Source organism: Ambystoma mexicanum, chromosome 4q (genome assembly GCF_040938575.1).
Source record: "Ambystoma mexicanum isolate Mex_15411 chromosome 4q, UKY_AmexF1_1, whole genome shotgun sequence".
Taxonomy (NCBI): Eukaryota; Metazoa; Chordata; class Amphibia; order Caudata; family Ambystomatidae; genus Ambystoma; species Ambystoma mexicanum.
In genome coordinates this window covers 592,718,553-592,735,490 of record NC_090928.1, presented here as the reverse complement: position 1 = coordinate 592,735,490, position 16,938 = coordinate 592,718,553, and the positions used below count along the sequence as shown (strand labels likewise).

Sequence of the window (16,938 nt, the reverse complement as noted above, 5' to 3'; positions counted from 1 at the left end):
TGTGAAGCATTCAGTTAATAGATGCTTGGCTGTCTCCAAACTGTCAGGTAGGTTACATATACGACATATTCGTTCTACAGTTGCAATCTTTTCCCTAGGTCCCACATTACACAAGGTCGGTAGTTGCTCCAAACGGAAAAGAATAATAAACCGTCTTAGCCTTGTGGAAGGGCATAGGTAGAGATATGCCTGAGGTTTCATAAAGTTGTAGAGTCGATACTTTACAAAGGCACATGACTTTAGACACCCTAGATGGGAAAAGTTCTCTAACCAATCCCATCGATCAACCTTTTTCCCCAATGCTGTCATGACCTCCTGGGAAATGGTTATCCCTCTGTCAGTCCAGCCAATGTCTCTCAAAAATTGGGTCATACTTTTCTGGAGAGGAGAGGCAGTACCTTTTTTACTTACTTCTATATACATGGTAACCAGCAAAGGGTTAGACAACAAACAAACAAACAAACAAACAAACAAAAAAGGAACAGAGTCCAGCTCTGCATTCGGAATAACAAAGGCAAAGAAAGGCTATGCTCTAAAGCCAGCATGAGATGGAATAAGGCGGGACCAGACTCATTGTGAGAGGCTGGCCCGGCGCTAGAGGGGCAGCCCACATAGCAGGCTGCCCCTCTGGCCACCCCCCTGGGTCCACATACACCCCACATTCTAGGCATCCCACGGTTCTGACACATCTGGCCGCGGACCTGGGGAGTGCTTATAAGGGAGTGGGCTTGCGATTGCTCATCCTCCTTGTTTGCTGTACCCCCCACTCCCCGGAGGACAGTCAAAGCAGCAACATCACACGTCTCGTCCCTCTACTCCAATAACAGGGCTTACTCAGAGGTACAAGCAAGATTTCCTCTTTCTTTGAAACCCCCCATCCTTCCATTTCAAGAGACACACACGTCTCCTTGCCCCAAACAAAAAAGTAGCAACTTGCAGTTGGTAGAAAAGGCTGCAACTCCTTTATTTGGCAGGAGTACATTTACAGGTGATCTGCCTCTTAACGAGCTGGCGTCCTAGCTGTGGCCCACTGGAAGTAATTGTTATTTCCTCTCGCTTACCATGAGCTCATAGTCAGATGAGAAATCCAGAAATGCAACATATAAAAGGCATGTTCTTTCCTGCTGCATCCTTTAATTTTCTTCCATTTTCTTATTTTCTCTTGTTTTATACAGTGATGATATTTGTAATTTAATACGTACTGCTATTTTGATTTTAATTTTATGAAGTTGAGTTCTTTGACTAAAAGACAATAAATAAATTTTAAAAAAGCAAAGTCCCCAAGGTGTCCCCCCCCCCAGATTTTATGGGTCGTCTACGCCCCTGCCATCACCCAGCAATAGCGATGGGACCCATTTGCAGCCCACCATCGTTTTCAGTCTCACCTCTAGTAATCGGCTGCTTTTTCCCCATGCTCCCAAGTAAGCCCACACTTTCTGGCTGTTGGGTAAAAGGATTATCTAAAGTATGTCTGGCGCTCTCTCAAGATCCTTAAGGGCATCAGGAATTCCCTTTGATTTGTATCGCAGGCATCATTCAGTCTGGATGCAGGGATACTACCCTTCCCTGGTTCTAATTTTCCCAGAAGGTATAATGATATAGTTATAACGCTCCATGGCCTTAAGGGAATGCCAAAAAAAAAAAAAGGAAAAAAAACCTGAAATCACATTCTCTTCAACATAATGTTTGAGCACAGTCAACATATGCTTCATAAATCTCTCATCTTTTAGAAAGCATGTATTTAGTTGCCATAGCCTCACCTTACTAGGGCCTCTCAGAAAACAAGAGATATCCGCATAAACAGAGATTACTAGGTCTCCAACAGAGGTGGTTTTCACTCCTTCCAATAAACATTTGGATATTAAAAAATTCCCTATCCTTGAGTGACTTGAGTGGAGTAGGACGAAGGTGTGTTCTCTTTCAAGGGAGATCAAAAGATGCCAGGGATCTGCTAAATTATTCAACCGTGCATTTAACTCATATTTGCACATCGGTTAGGCATGGCGTGGGCAGGCTCCCAGTTAATATTGTCATCAATATCTAAGCGGTAGAGCAATACTGCTGCTTATCATAGTCAGTGTATTAGTCAACCAATGAAAATATTCTGTCAGGAATGTTTGTCAAATGTTCTTTTGAGAAAGTGCCTTGCTGACCGCTTTGGTGGATTGTGGTGTCACTAAGAAAGCCAGAGGCAAAGCTGATCCCAAGGTCAGCATGGGGAGGATCCTATGAGTGACCCCACCATGCCACTGCAGACGGCAGGGGCACTTCATCACATAACTGTAGCTACTCCTGCCCCTTTAAGTAAAAGGAGGGGCAGCATTCCTACGGAACTGGCAGCACCCGTATGCTCTGCTCTCCTTGCACGGGTGCTTAAACTGAATCCTTCAAAAGAAAAGTGGACTTGAGCTAGAACAAGAGATCCCAGAGACAATCACCTATTGCCTAGGTGAGAGGCATGAAGGAAAGGAGGGACATCGGGAACACCAATATGGCAGATGTGCTTCTCAAAGTGGAGGTCCAGACCCAGAGAACTACGATTCCCATATTCCCTATATGAAACCACCACACCAGATTACCATCCAACCGGAGGGAGGCTGGAAGGAGGGGCTAGAGGCCTATACAACCACAAGGGTTAATCGGCAGGTAGCAGAAGCATGAGGAAGAGCTCATTTGGAGTTGGATGGAGAGAGGAAGAGAAGAAGCTGGAGAAGCAGCTGAAGGCAGGTGACTGGAGCAGAAAGCCAAGACCCTAGGGAGAGCAGGATGCTGGAAGAGGGACCCAAGGAGCTGGAGTAAGTAGAAGACAGGCTGCAGGGTGGCGGAAATCAAGAGACCACAAGGAGCAACAGCCAGAAGGCTGGGGAGGAAAAGGTCGAGGAGGCTGGGAAGAGATGGAGCCAGAGGAGCGTGAGGAGAAGGGACCAGAGGAGAGGAGCAAAGCATGTGTCTAAAGGGGTGAAGCAGGTGCCCAGAGGGGTGAATCAGAATCAGATAGCAGTGAACAGGAAAAACTGAATTGTTATAAGGTTGATGTCCAAAAAGGTGAAACATGCACCCAAATGAGTAAAGAAGAGGGGGATAAAAGTAAACTGGAGAATCTGAATTACTCCAAGGGATATGCTCAAAGTTGTGAAGAGGGTGTGGAGGAAAATAGACAAGGGATTTCTTAAAGTATACTGGTATGCCTGTATTTATATCATGAAGGTCTGGTTTTTCCTAACACTAACCTTCATTTACTTCATACTGGTTTACCAACGATTATCTCTTTTCCTGTCAAGCAGAGAACAATTTGTAGTAAAGTAACAAAGTCAAGTCAGTAGTGGATTAACAAAATATGTTCACTAGAAAAGATAACATTGCTGGACCATTTCAAAACAACGAGCTTGTAATACATCTGTCTTCAGTTAATGCTGGTAATTATAATGATTGTAAACGAAGAAGCAAGCAAAGTGACATTCAACTTTGTATTCAAAGTGTGTTTTTTTATTCAATTGCAAGTAATTTGAACACATTTTCAACGGTGTTAGTAATATAACTCACAAACAGAAACCTTTAGAAATACTTGAATCACAGGAATTCATGTTTCAGCATTTCACCATCTCCCTCTCTCTCTCAACGATATTTATTTGTATTTATTGAAAAAGTCAACTTTTTGTCTTTTTCTTAACCATAATCCCTGGTTAACTTTGGAGACCAGGCATCTATTCTTTATGGTGTTTATCCACGTCTCGGTGTTACAGCTATGTGTTGAGGTATTGTGAAGTTGGCTTCGAATTTGTGCAAAGTGACTTCTGAAGCTAAATAATTACAAATATTTGCAGCAGCTTACAACACATGTCATTTTAGATTTTGTAAATATGATCGTATTTGGCAAAAGTTTGACATAGAACATGGAAATGGTTAAGTAAAAATGCAAAATGGAGGGAATGCATGCTCAAAAAAGATATTGCCTAAGAAAATAAGATTGTTTAGGGAAAGACATTGGTCTGTGACCTTTCCTTACTAGACTGCCCCTAACAGAGTTAGTATGCAGTTGGTCAATAGAAATATTTGATATTTATAGAGGTACGAAGCTGCAGTAGAAGTGCTGGGGGAAAAAGCTACAAAAAATAATATTGTATTTGGTTGGTTGCTCATTCATTGCTAGTTAAGAGGTGTACTAATGGACATGTGTTAATCCTTTTCAATGGGTAAACACTTGATATTGTTAACATTGATGTAAAAGGTGCAAGGTGGAATGTTCCACAAGCAAGAATCAAATTCACCACAACAGCATTTACCATATATTGTGCTTTTACATTTGAGACCCCAAAATAAACAAGCCTCATATTCGTGTGTGTCGGGCGTTATCTAAAATAGATAAAGCAAAATAAAGTAAACTTAAGAGTTCATAAAACCCAACATGAATAGACTGGTTTTCCCAAAACACTACCTCACCCAGCCGAACCACCATCCTGACAACTTTCAGTTTCATTCAGACACATTTTGTCTGTCGTGGCCAATCCTGTGCACATTTAGTAACAAAACCCTTTGTTAGCCTGATTCCCTGGTCTGTTTGTCGATCAATGTCTGCTGCATGACATTCCACAAAACAGTGGAGGTCCCATTCATCGCAAACTCTACTAGTACACAATGTCCCTTAGGGTCAAATTGTTTTACCCATAGTGTACAATAATAATAAGAGGCCTTATCTGTTTTTTTCTATTTTATTTTTTAGTGTGACCTGTTTTCACCCCTGAATTATACGTTTTGATATCTGCAAGTAAGTGGGTCTCCATCTGTGGGGCCTTGTCTTCACCTTTCCTGCACAGTGGTAGGCAGAATGTCCTCTTCTGGACTGTTCATGCCCTTTATATTCCAGGGCAGTAGTCTTAACGACATCCTAGTAATCTGGTGCACGCATCAAATCATGACATCCCTAGCATTCAGGGAGCTCAGCGAGCGATCCTGGTACATTATTCTGACATTTATGAGCGAGAAAGGGCTGACAATGTGGAGACAAGGCACAATGTATGTATAATAAATTAGTCACCATATTTGGATTTCTGATGCTTGTTTCTGCTTAGATTCATATGCTATGCATAGGCCGACATCTAGTGGTAGTTGCAGAGTATTACATTATTTGTTTTCAAAACTCAAAAAGGGACGGTGATAGGGCATGCCAGTAATACTATCCCTAGTGTGACATCTTGTACCCATGGCCCTTCACACATCGAGGTGCCTCAGATTGTTTTGTTTCTGACATGAGGTAGCATGCAGTGTAGCGGGAGTACAGATGTAATAGAGCAGATAAGAGTTGATAGAGCCAGAAAACATCCATGTCCCTTCTACTCAAAAGGGAGCAAGGGTGGGTGCATGTGAATCTAAGCAGATATAAGCATCAGAAATATTATTACGGCGAGTAATGTATCCCTTCTGAGGGTTGTGGATCTGCTTAGATCATATGCTATGCATAAACTAGCGAGCATCATCAGGAGAAGATGGTGGGTTGTGAGACGGTACGGTAGTGAATAGATGTTTTAGCAACGCTTGTCCCACCTGTGAATCTGCTTTAGAATGTGTGTCAATGCAGTAGTGCTGAGTAAAGCTCCATGTAACTGCTTTGCAGAAAGAGTCTAGAGGCACGTTTACAATAAAAGCCAAAGTAGGTCCTGCACCTCTGGTAGAGTGAGCACTTGGTGTGAAAGGCAGAGTTTTCTTTGATGGGGAATGGCAGAGCTGTATGCATTTCACTATCCATCTGGAGATGGCGTTTTTTGAAATGTGATCACCTTCCCTGCCCAGTTCTATGGAGACAAAACGTTGATCGGTTTTCCTTAGAGGTTTTGTTTTAAAACCGCCCTCCTTACATCCAGTGTATGGAGGTTCTTCTCGGCTGAATTTGAAGGATTTTGAAAAGAAGCGGGTAGTTCGATGGATTGGTTAACATGGAGCTTAAATTTATTTACATGAAAACCCAGGGTGTGTTCTTAGAACCAACTTGTCTTTGTGGATAACAAAGAAAGGATTTTGCACTGAAAGCTTATAGGTCACTAACCCTTCTTATGGAGGTGATGGATACTAGGAAAGCTGTTTTGTATGTTAGGTGTTTGAGGCTGGAATTGTGTAGAGGCTTGAAGGGAGGACCCATGAGCTTTGAGAGCACCACATTGTGATCCCAACCTGGCGTTGGGTTGGAAATGGGTGGTAAAGTCTCTTTACTCGCTCCATGAAAGCCTTAACAACAGGGACTTTCCACCATGACTCCTTGTCTTGTGAAGTGGTCTACACGGACAGAGCTGCTAGGTGAACCTTGATGGAGTTAAATACTAGGCCAGAGTCTAGTAAGTGAAGCATGAAGTGAAGCATGTGCCTGGGAGTACACTCAATCGGGTTTATATTCTTTGATCAGCACCATATTACAAATCTTTTCCATTTGTTGAAGTAGCAGTGCCTGGTGTTAGGTTTGCGTGCCTCGTTGAGGATTTCCATACACCTTTGAGGTAATTTTAAATGTCCAAACTCTACGACTTTAGGAGTCAAGCTGCCAAGTTCATAGACTGAGGCTGCGGGTGGAATAATGTCTCCCTGTGCTTGGATAGCATGTTGTTGTCGCACGGGAGCTTGATTGGTTCGCACATCGCCAGTTTGAACAGATGTGGAAACCAAGGTTGTCTAGCCCACATAGGAGCAACTAGGATTAGAGTTGCTTGTTCCTGGTGCATCTTGTGGACTATCCTGATCAGGAGCGGTGTTGGTGGAAAAGCGTAAGCAAATTTCCCTGACCAGCTCATCCACAGGGAGCTCCCTGTGGATTTGGCTTGGGGAAACCTGCATGCAAAGTCTGGGCATTGCAAAACTTCTTGTGGCAAACAAGTCTAAAGGAGGATAACCCCAGAGGGAGAAGACATTGTCTAAAATTCCTCTGTTGAGTTGCCACTCGGGTAGAGGATCTCTGCTTAGAGAACCCGCTAGGGAATGGAGTTCCTCTGGAACGTGTTGACACTTGGAACTTGTTCCGCTTGAGTGCCCACTTCCAAATGTTCTGGGATAGCCTGGAAAGACTTGGAGAGTGTGTGCCTCCCTGTTTGTTTATGTAGAACATGGCAGTGGTGCTGTCTGTGAGGACTTGCACTGTTTGGCCTGTTAGATGTAGTTGGAAAGCTTTCAGGGCTTTGAGCACTGCCAGTAGTTCTAGGAGGTTGATGTGGTTTTGGGCTGTGGTATGTGTCCACAGGCCATGCCTGTGTGGTGCAGATAGTGAGCTCCCCATCCACAGAGTGAGACGTCCGATGTAACTATCGCTTGAACTGGAGGATTGTGAAAGGGTTTTCTTTTTAACAGATTCTCCTTTGACCACCAGTGAAGTGCTTGTACTAGTGTTAGCGAAACAACCACTAGATCATCCCAATGAGCGCTTGCCTGAGACCACTGTTTTGCTAACCACTCTTGATTTGGGCATGCAGTCACGTGTGTGGAACCAGATAAATGCATGAAGCCGTCATCCCTAGCAAGCGCATTGCTTTGCCTATGGTTATTTGGTGAACGGCCAGATAATGAGGTATATGCAGCAGTATGTTTTGAACTCTTTCATTTGAAGAAAAGACCAGCCCCTCTTTTGTCTTTATGATAGCTCATAGGAACGGTTTGGTTTGACTTGGAACAAGGCTTGATTTTTTTCTCTTTGATTGAGAACCCCAATTGGAACAGCAGGTTGATTGTTCTTTGGTTATTGTGCTTGCAAATTTGGGGGGAATCCCTGGTTATCAGCCAGTCCTCCAGATAAGGGTACACTGGGATTTATGGTCTGTGTAAGTGTGCCACCACTACTGCCAATACCTTGGTGAATGCAGCGGAGGTTATGCCAAAGGATAGCCCTTTGAATTGATAGTGTTGATTTGCTATCTTGAAGAGCAGGAATTTTCTGTGCGCTAGAAACATAAAAATATGAAAGTATGCATCTTTCATGTCCAATGTTGCAATATAGTCCCCTTATTTTAGCAGTGGGATTACTTCTTGCAGCGTTGTCATGCAAAATTTCTGTGGCTTGACATATGTGCTTTCAGGGCGCATGTCTAGGACAGGGCGCATTTTAAGGTCTTTCTTTGGCACAAGGAAGTACATTGAATAGATACCCTTGTTTACCGGGTTTGCTGCGACGATCTCTATGGCGTCCTTTTCTAGCAGTGCTTTGACTTCTTTCAGCAGAATGCGCTTTTCCTCCTGCATTGTCTGTCTTTGTCTTGGCGGGTGGTTAGGTGGTGTTTGTATGAGTTCTATGCAATATCCTCCCGCTACGGTGGAAAGTAGCCACTTGTCTGACGCGATTCCCCTCGCTTTAGTGGGTAAAATGACAAATGCGACCTCCTACTGGAGAAGCATGGGAGGGGACCTGGAGTGGGTGATCATTGCTTTGGTAGGGTGGAGCCTAAGGTGGAGGAGGATCTCTCTCTACTTATCAACCTTCTATGCCCTCTTTGAAACTTTTGCTTGGAAGATTGCCCTTGCGAGGAACCCCAAGATGAAGCTTGTCCACCCTGGTTGTAGTTGGAGGGACGCTGGGAGTTTTGTCCTTGAAAACGGCAAGTATTAAATGCGCCTCTCTGCACAAAAGGTTTATTCGTCAGCTGTCCCAGGGAGTTGAGGGTGTCGTACTTCTCTTTAGAACTTTTCAGTGCGTCCTCGACTGCCTTCCCAACCAAGGCGTTAGGTTCGATCGGCATATTTATCAGGGTGGTTTGGGTGTGCAGTTTGAAGCCGGATTGTCGTAGCCATGCATTGCGCTTGATGAGGGTACCCCTAAGCTACTATACTGCCTGCATTATCTGCTGCGTCCAGATTATTCTTCAGGATGCAATTTGCCACCTGCTTACCCTCAGCTACTGTTTTTTAAAAAGGTGTGTTTTAAGGGGCTCTGGGACAGAGTTGATTTGCTGAGTGATTTTGTCCCATTTATGGCAATTATAACTTGCCAAGAGCGTGCCGTTATTGACTATCCTCATTTGGTATGAAGCCGAGGAAGCTACTTTCCTGCCCAATGTATATATTTTCTTTCACTCCTTGTCAGGAGGGGCTTCGGCAGAGACTAGAGTCATGCCTGCTCTCCTCCTTGTGGTAGTCACGATGAGAGAGTCAGGCTTTATTTGACGCCTGATGTACAATGTGTCGGAAGGGGCTGGTCTGAACACCTTTTCAATACGAGGGTTAACTGCCCTTTCAAGGTTGGGGGTATGTAATGAAGGATGAATATGTCCCTGGATTGCCTGCAGGAGTGGTATGAACTGTGTTGCCGCCCTGTTATCCCCAAGGATGTCCTCCACAAAGTCCTTGTCGACTTGCGCATCTTGAGTATCGATATTAAAATGCTCAGCAGCTTTTAAGAAGAGTTCATTATACTGCAGGTGATTGTCCATAGGGGAGTCAGCCACGGGTTGGTCGTTAGAGTCTGGAGATTGTAGAATGTATACGTCATCATAATATTGATCTGTGTTATCTAGGTCCGCTTGGGCTGTTACTGAACCAGGGTCCTGCGAGCCTGAAGTGTCAAATTAGTATAGGTCCTTGCATGTTTTACACGGTACTAGGCTGGGCATGGGCCAGAAAGGGTTTTTTGGTGGCAGGCTGGGTTTTGGCTGCCTCCCCTCGAGAGGGACCTTGGAGGCTGGAGAGTTGATCAGGGTGTTGATCAAGGAAATAAACAAAAAGGTAGACATTATCCTCATTAATCTGTAAAATTGTTCAGGGGTCCATTAACTGGAGCTCAGGAAACTTGTGGGGGCAGGGGTAGGGTGAGCCTCTGATGTAGAGGGTTGTTTATAGAGCATTGCCCCTCGAAGGGTGTCACTAGGGGCAGAGTGCTCTATCCTTTGAAATAGGGTTTTCTGAGGATAGGGGCGTCAAAGATTTTGAGTGTTTCGACATCTTGGACTTGAGGAGAGTGTCTGGGATGTGTTTTTTAATGAGTTCTCTCATTTTGGAATTATTAGAGAGGGCTGTCGACACGCCTTTCGACACTTGTTCGCCGGTACCGGAGGAACTGTCTGTTTTGCTTGCGGTGTCAGAAACAGACTTCGGTGTCTGTGTTGGAGGCCTGTCATGTGGCGAACGCGATGGCTCATAGGACAGGGACTTTCAGACCTTCCCTTAGATACCGCGTGTGGCTTATTGGTCGACAACGTGCTCGACTGTCGGTCATGGTGTGTGTGTTCTGTGTGGTGTGCAGTGTAGGTGCTTGAGCCACCGGGTGTCGTCTATGTAGCCAAACCGCCAGCCTGTCTATTGGACTCGGGGGCTCAAAACGTGGGAAACTGTCAGGTCCCGATCACCCTCAGCATCACTTAGGACGCAGACATCGCTGGAAGCTCCCTCCAAGTCCATGGCAGCTTCCGCCTGCATGGCCTGATGGGCCCAGCGCTTAGTCTTACGGTCCTTTATTTTCTTGGGCTGAAAAAGTTTGCAGGACTTGCACTGCTTTTCGGAATGGTCCCTGGGGAGGCACACTCTGTCGACATCCCTTTTTGAGTTTCGAAAACAAATGTAATACTCTGCGGCTACCAATAGATGTCGGCCTATGCATTTCATGCGATCTAAGCAGATCCACAAGCCTCCGAAATCTACACAGATATTTTTCAAAGCGGGTTTGTAGGTTCAGCGTTGGCTCCAGCCCTATAACAGTTGGTGGGCTGAAATTGTGGCCCACGGTCGGCATACCAGTCTGTGGTGTACCGGCGATAATGAAATTTCACCAACCCCACCCATTCACCCTGCACAGGGTGGGGTCCAGCCCTGTGCTATCAGTATAGGTGTTTTTGTGAGATTGCCAATTATGGGATTGTTGGCTCCAGCCCCACAACAGTTGGTGGGATGACATTTTGGCCCGAGGTCGGCATACCAGTCTGGGGTGTTCTGGCGATAGTGAAAACTGACCAACCCCACCTATTTGCCCTGCACAGGGGTGGAGTGGGGTTTGATCCTGTGCCATCAGATGTCAGGTGACTGCTGATTTTGTGATTTCTCAAAAATTTGAAGTTCTGCCACAATAGAACATACACAAGGTCATAGCACACCCCCATGTGCATGTCAGCTACAGACCCGAGCAACGCCGGGTACTACCGCTAGTAAGATAAATAATAGGCATCAATCTAAATGCAACCAATCATAACTTGCAAAACAGGCAGTCAGCGTAGTACATGAATATAAACATCTATAGAAGCAAAATCACTGTCTCTAACCATATTTATGGGCAGGTGTGGAGTTCCTCCTATCTCTGGCCATTAAATAATCGGGTAGCCCCTCGAACAGGAGAAGTCGCTTGTTAACACAAGTGTTACATTGCAAATAACATTGTATTTAAGCCAGAATCAGAAGGGCTATAATGTAGATCTACATATAACCCAGCCTACTTGGCCACCAAATATATACATATAATATATTACATATGTATGTAATACATAAATTGGGAGGAAAATCCCAGATTCCACCCCTTCATTGGAACCAATTACAAGACCTTTCACAAGGTGTGACAGGGCTCAAGAACAGGGACCAAGTAAGGAGTATATTTAATAAAAAAACACTACTAGAGAGGAACAATTCTGGATTTTAAAATATCAGAGAAAGTTGAAGGGGACCGCAGAATTCAGTACAGTCTCCTTGACTCCTAGGGTAACTAAAATAACAAAACGTGGGTCTGAAAGGGATCCCCACAATCTCAATGGCCCTACTATGCAGGAGTTCTAATAGGATCTCAGTCTCAAGCTTAAGAGGTTCCCCCTCTAGACTTTGGTGACCAAGTTTCTCTCCACTGCCTAAAGAACTGTTTTCTTAACACCTAATCCGTTTGCACCTTCAGTAACACATGAAGAAAAAGGTATTGCCCGTCTCAATAGGATCTTTTCCACTGCAGATCACGTTGCTGGGTTTCTGCCATCAGCCACAAAAACAGTTTCGCCTCAATGTTAGGTCTAGGGCTTAAGGGTTTCCTGCACCCTTTGAGGGCTTCCTCCTCATCCCTGTGCAGGTCCTCAGAGCCTCACTCTCCTGGGTTTAAGCAGTTCCTGCACTCTGCAAGAACCTCAGCATTACCTCCTCAGCATCTCTGGATTCCTAGTCTGGGTTTAAGGGGTTCCTGAGTCTCCTCCATATGATGGTCTTCTTAAGGGTCTCTACCACTTCCCTCCCTCTGAGATCTGGCTCCTATCCTGTGCCCCTCCTGATGATCGAGATATTATTCAACTTCTGACCTTTGATCCCCACCACCTCCTCCTGTTTCTCCTCCTTCAGTTTTTAATCTTCCAATATACTCCTAGTTTTAGTACTTCCCTTTCTCCTCTCAATCTCTGCTGGTATTATTCCACCTCCACCTTAGTCCCCTTCAACCTCCTCCTAATCAACGCCTCCAGGTCTCTTCCCCCCATGAGTTCCAATCTCTGCGATATTAATGCTCTGCTTCTCCACCACCTCTAAACTCTGTCCTACTCCCACCACCTCCAACTGTTGTCTTACACCAACTGCCTCGAATCTCCTGCTTCCTACAACCACCTCCAATTGCCTTTCTCCAATCTCCTCCGATCCCCTGCTCTTATACCAAACACCCAAACTGCCTGTCTAAGGCTCCGACCTTATACAGCTTGATGAACCCTCCCCTGGGCCCGAGTCCCTTGTGTTGGTCTACACCGGAGGAGTTAAATAAAGTAACACTTGTGACTGTGACTGGGCTCAATTGATCCACCTGGACATGGTTTGGGACTGGGAGGTGGGAGACAGAGCTTCCAAATTGGCTTTCTGTTATGTTGGATTTCAAATTCCCTGAATATATGCCCGGTAATATAGGGTTCAATGTTGTAGATTCTCTAATGCAGGCAAGATTGGAAAACGGAATTTTGACTGTGTGCCGATTGGCACAAATGTTCTGCATGTTTGTGCTGCAGAAAAATTAGTGTGGCATTCTTTGATCTCCTAGGCTTATTTTTTTTAATATCTTTTATTATTTGACTTAATAGTGTTACAATTTTTGCAAAAATGATCCATATCCATGTAACCTTAATAACATTTCCACATATCTTCATTCGGCTTTAGCACAAGAGAGAAAGAAACTATGAAGGTAAAGAAAAAGCAAAACAAGGAATCGTAATAAGAGAAAAACCAGGGGTAAAGCAGAGGAGGATAAGGGGGGAGTAGTGGAAAAGTTTATTTCCATTATTATAAAGATCTAGATGTCCTTATGCCCCGTTTTATGTGGTTTTGCACCCATATTTTTCTGCTCTAAGCCAATTTTTTCCATAAATAGTGCAACAGCAATTGTCCAATGAGTTTTTTTGCTGGTCATTAGAAGCGACGACTATGCTTCCTCGTCATTGGTCGTTGCAGATGTCAAAATTTTGCCCAAGTAAATGGGTCTTGCTTTCAGCGTGCCTGTGCACGTCAAGAGTAGGCGACAAACTGTCTCTACCTGCTCCTTTGTGCTGCAGAATCTGTATTCATTGGTGTCAGATTCTCCTCTTATCGCCCTTATCTCATTTGCTCTCATGAGATTTAGGCAAATTCTCAAGAAGGTGCGTCCAAGCATTTTGTTTGGGAATTTACTCAGCTAACCTCTTACTTCATTGGCTTTCATTGGATTGGTTGGGAAGTTTTTAGTTAGTTTGTAGTTTCCCGCTACTTCCAAGGTTCTAATCCAGTCCATTTCGATCAGTTTCCTTGCTACTTTGTTAGGGTTGGTTATAAGGATGGCTTCAGTGCCATCCTTACAACCAACCCTAACAAAAAGATTTCTTCTAAAAGATTGGTGTTGTCCGAGACCCATGTTGTCAACATTTTATTCTTCCCACTGTCGATTTCCTTTTTTATGATTTCAAAAGATTCTTGTTCTTGGTTCCAGGATGATTTTTCTGTATAGCATCATAGTATTTCTAGCGATCATGCCCCTTAAAGATGATAAGCAGAGTTCACGCCTAATGAGAGGTATTGGGGTTGTTTGCGGAAGGCCCAGAACCTGCCACCAAAAGTAGCCCTCAAGTTTGCCCCAGATGTGTTTAGGGATTTGGGGCATTGCTTCTGTGCCGTAAGTTAAACTCAGCACCACTTTTGCCTTGAAGAAAGTTGTTACTGGAATAAGTGAGAACCGCTCCTACTTTCTGTCCACTGCCTTTGCCTGAATTGTCAAAGTTTTCATTTTTTCCATCGAAGTTTCCTGCATGGGGACTTCTGTGGAGTTACTGCTCAAGCTGACACCTAGGTATTTGAAGCCATTTTCCTCTTTCCACCTTGCTTGTTGATTTTTCCAACTGCATGATCTTGGTTTTTGTTTTTTTTATTTTGTTAATTCCACTGGATTGTTCAGTTGTCTTTGCAGACCGACTTCGGTTTGATATAGTAAAATGATGTCTGCGTAGAGAAGTATGAACACCTTGGCTTCACCAATTGTCGGAGGGAAGCTTCTAATGTTATTTTCCCAATCTTCAAAGTCCGCCATGTAGACGTTGTATAAGGCTAGAGCCAGTGGGCACCCTTGCTTCACGCCAGGCACTGTGGGGATTTCTTTCAATAGGTCTCCTGCTCGGTTTAATCCGACTCTCAGATGTTTCCTGATGGAGTGCTTTGAAGGGTTCCAGGAGTGTTCCTGGACAATTCTTTACCTAGGCTTATGGGGTGTGTGTGTCGTCAATCAGTGCTTGTTGGACTCATACACCCGCGTAGAGAGTCACACAAATCTACTCCCTTTGCTAATTTATATACTGCATGTTCTACAGGCAGGCAGTGATGGAAAGTGTACTTTGGTGGTCCCTTGATCTACACAGGTTTGCAAGTGGCGTGGGCAGGATTGGGCTGGCCTATAGGGCAATGCCTGAACCAAAAATGCAAAATGCTAGTGTGGGCCTCTTTTTTGCCCCATGTGGGCCAGTTTGATGTTACTTTACCACGCGCATAGTAGTTTTGACCAGTGTTCCTGAATAAATATTCTTTAAAACACACAATTTGCATCACATTTCATCAACAACCTCCCCTCTGGACACTACTCAAACAGTGTCAAAAAAGGAATGAATTGCCATTTGCAACTGACAGATTTTCATTGGTGCCCGAGATGATTTTATGCCCTAGTCTGACCCTGGGTGTGGGGAAATCTAGTGTGCTTGTTTGCTTTATGGGAGTCCTCTTAGGGAGTCACAGTGGACTTTTTAGGATGTCTCTTGCATTAGCAGGTGGCTCTGGGTTCAGCTCAGGAGAACCTGTCAACTTGTAAGCTGTGCTTTTACTGTGCGTTCCAGAGACCAGTTCCCTTACAGGGACAGTTTTACAAACGGTATCCAGTCTCTGCATGATAGGTTATTGTTAAGGCAGGGTCAACAGCAATTCCCGGTTTGCCACTTAAGAGGAGTCCCTTAAAGGGATACTGGTAGTAAACCACTGGCTTTCAACATCATTGCTACTATCTTTCTCTGGAAAATTGGTGCCACTGGTATAAAGGCTTACAAGAGGGTTAAAACGCTTAGCTTTTGGTGATTTCTTTCAAGGGGCATGGCAACTGGCTTAACAATCTATTTTCACAGGGCCTAATTGGTCGCCTATTATTAATGGGTGTATGTTGGGGCAAGGAACATGGAGGTTGTGCTGTTGTAACTTCACTTGGAGCTCTGCATTGATGTTTGGGGAAGGAGGCTGCATGGGCTCATCCTCTGCTCTATACTAGAGCCAAGTAATGGTGATTTGGGGGTTTGTCCCATATCAACGACAGGCTCATCATCCACAAGCTCAGTGAGGCACCCGGCCCCCATGGTCACCCCTCTGGTTTCATTGGATTTGATACCCAAATGAAGAAACTCGTAGAGAATGGTACATTGGGGAAAATGGGCTTTGCACTCTTGGGAGGCTACCGAAAAACATCCAAGGGTTGGTTGGGAATGAAGAGGCAGAAAGATCTACCTAAAGTCACCCAACCAATAGCGTTTGAAGCACTGGAGCAACTGGATGAATGTTAGGTCCATTTATGAACTGAAGTGGTGTTTGACAATAAGCTCTTTAATGCTTTTTGATGTTTGTACGTCGGACCTCAATCGGACCCTTCAAGTTTACAGCACTGTTTCAAAAGCCTTGAATGCCTAGCAGTATCTTGATCTCCTAAAGGATATTCAGATTGGAATCTGAAAGGCTTCTGGAAAGATGTTTATTTAAAAGTTTTGTAACCTGCTCCTTGCATACAAAGTTGTTTCAGAGTGCCTGAATTGTAAGGGACACTTTGGGAAGTGGAGGGTAAAGGTAACAGAGAAGGAAGAAGAAAATCAAGGGGGGGGTGAAGGGCAACATTCACAACATACATTAAAATGGTCTTCCAGGTACCCATAAAGAAAACCTTAACTTAAGTAAATGTACTTACTGGCCCTTAAGCCGTGCAGCTCTAGTCTTTCTTCGAGTGGGAGCCCCCTGCTCCCACTCACTCCCACTCACCAGCCCCACCGCCTCAACCCCCAAAGAACTGGACCACTGGCAAATATTTTACTCCCTCTTGTTTTACTGCAAGGGGTTTGATTCAGGCAATTCGAAGCAGAGAGGAGATTCCTTGTGGGGATGTTTTGGCCAATTATGGTGATGATGTATTTAGATGGCTGTGTGTTATACATAAGTGTTTGAAGCATATGCATTGCTATGCTGGCATCCAAGGTTGCTCCTTTGAGATATGGGTCTGATTATTGAGCCTGGAAATCAGCTGGGCTGCTTTATTTGGACGGACTGGAGTTTCTTCTTTGAGAGGCCTATATAAATGGTATCACATTTTTAAAAAATGAACAGTGCATTGCCCAACTCCCCCTCATGAAAAAGGTCCAGGAACTGTAGCATGTTCTACAGAATTTGAAATTGTGGTGGGCTTTTGCGCGATAGTGACTGATTTGAAAACTGGAGGAGAGATACAGAATCCCAATGTTTTAAGCTTTGGAAACAGAGACTACTGGGTTGCCAAGAGCG

General features: G+C 44.4%; 1 protein-coding gene across 2 annotated transcripts in view; it reads right to left on the bottom strand.

The window, feature by feature from the left end:
- IFNGR1 (interferon gamma receptor 1) overlaps positions 1-16,938 on the bottom strand; it is a 385,004-nt gene that overhangs the window by 134,123 nt on the left and 233,943 nt on the right. The gene's annotated exons all lie outside the window — the stretch shown is intronic.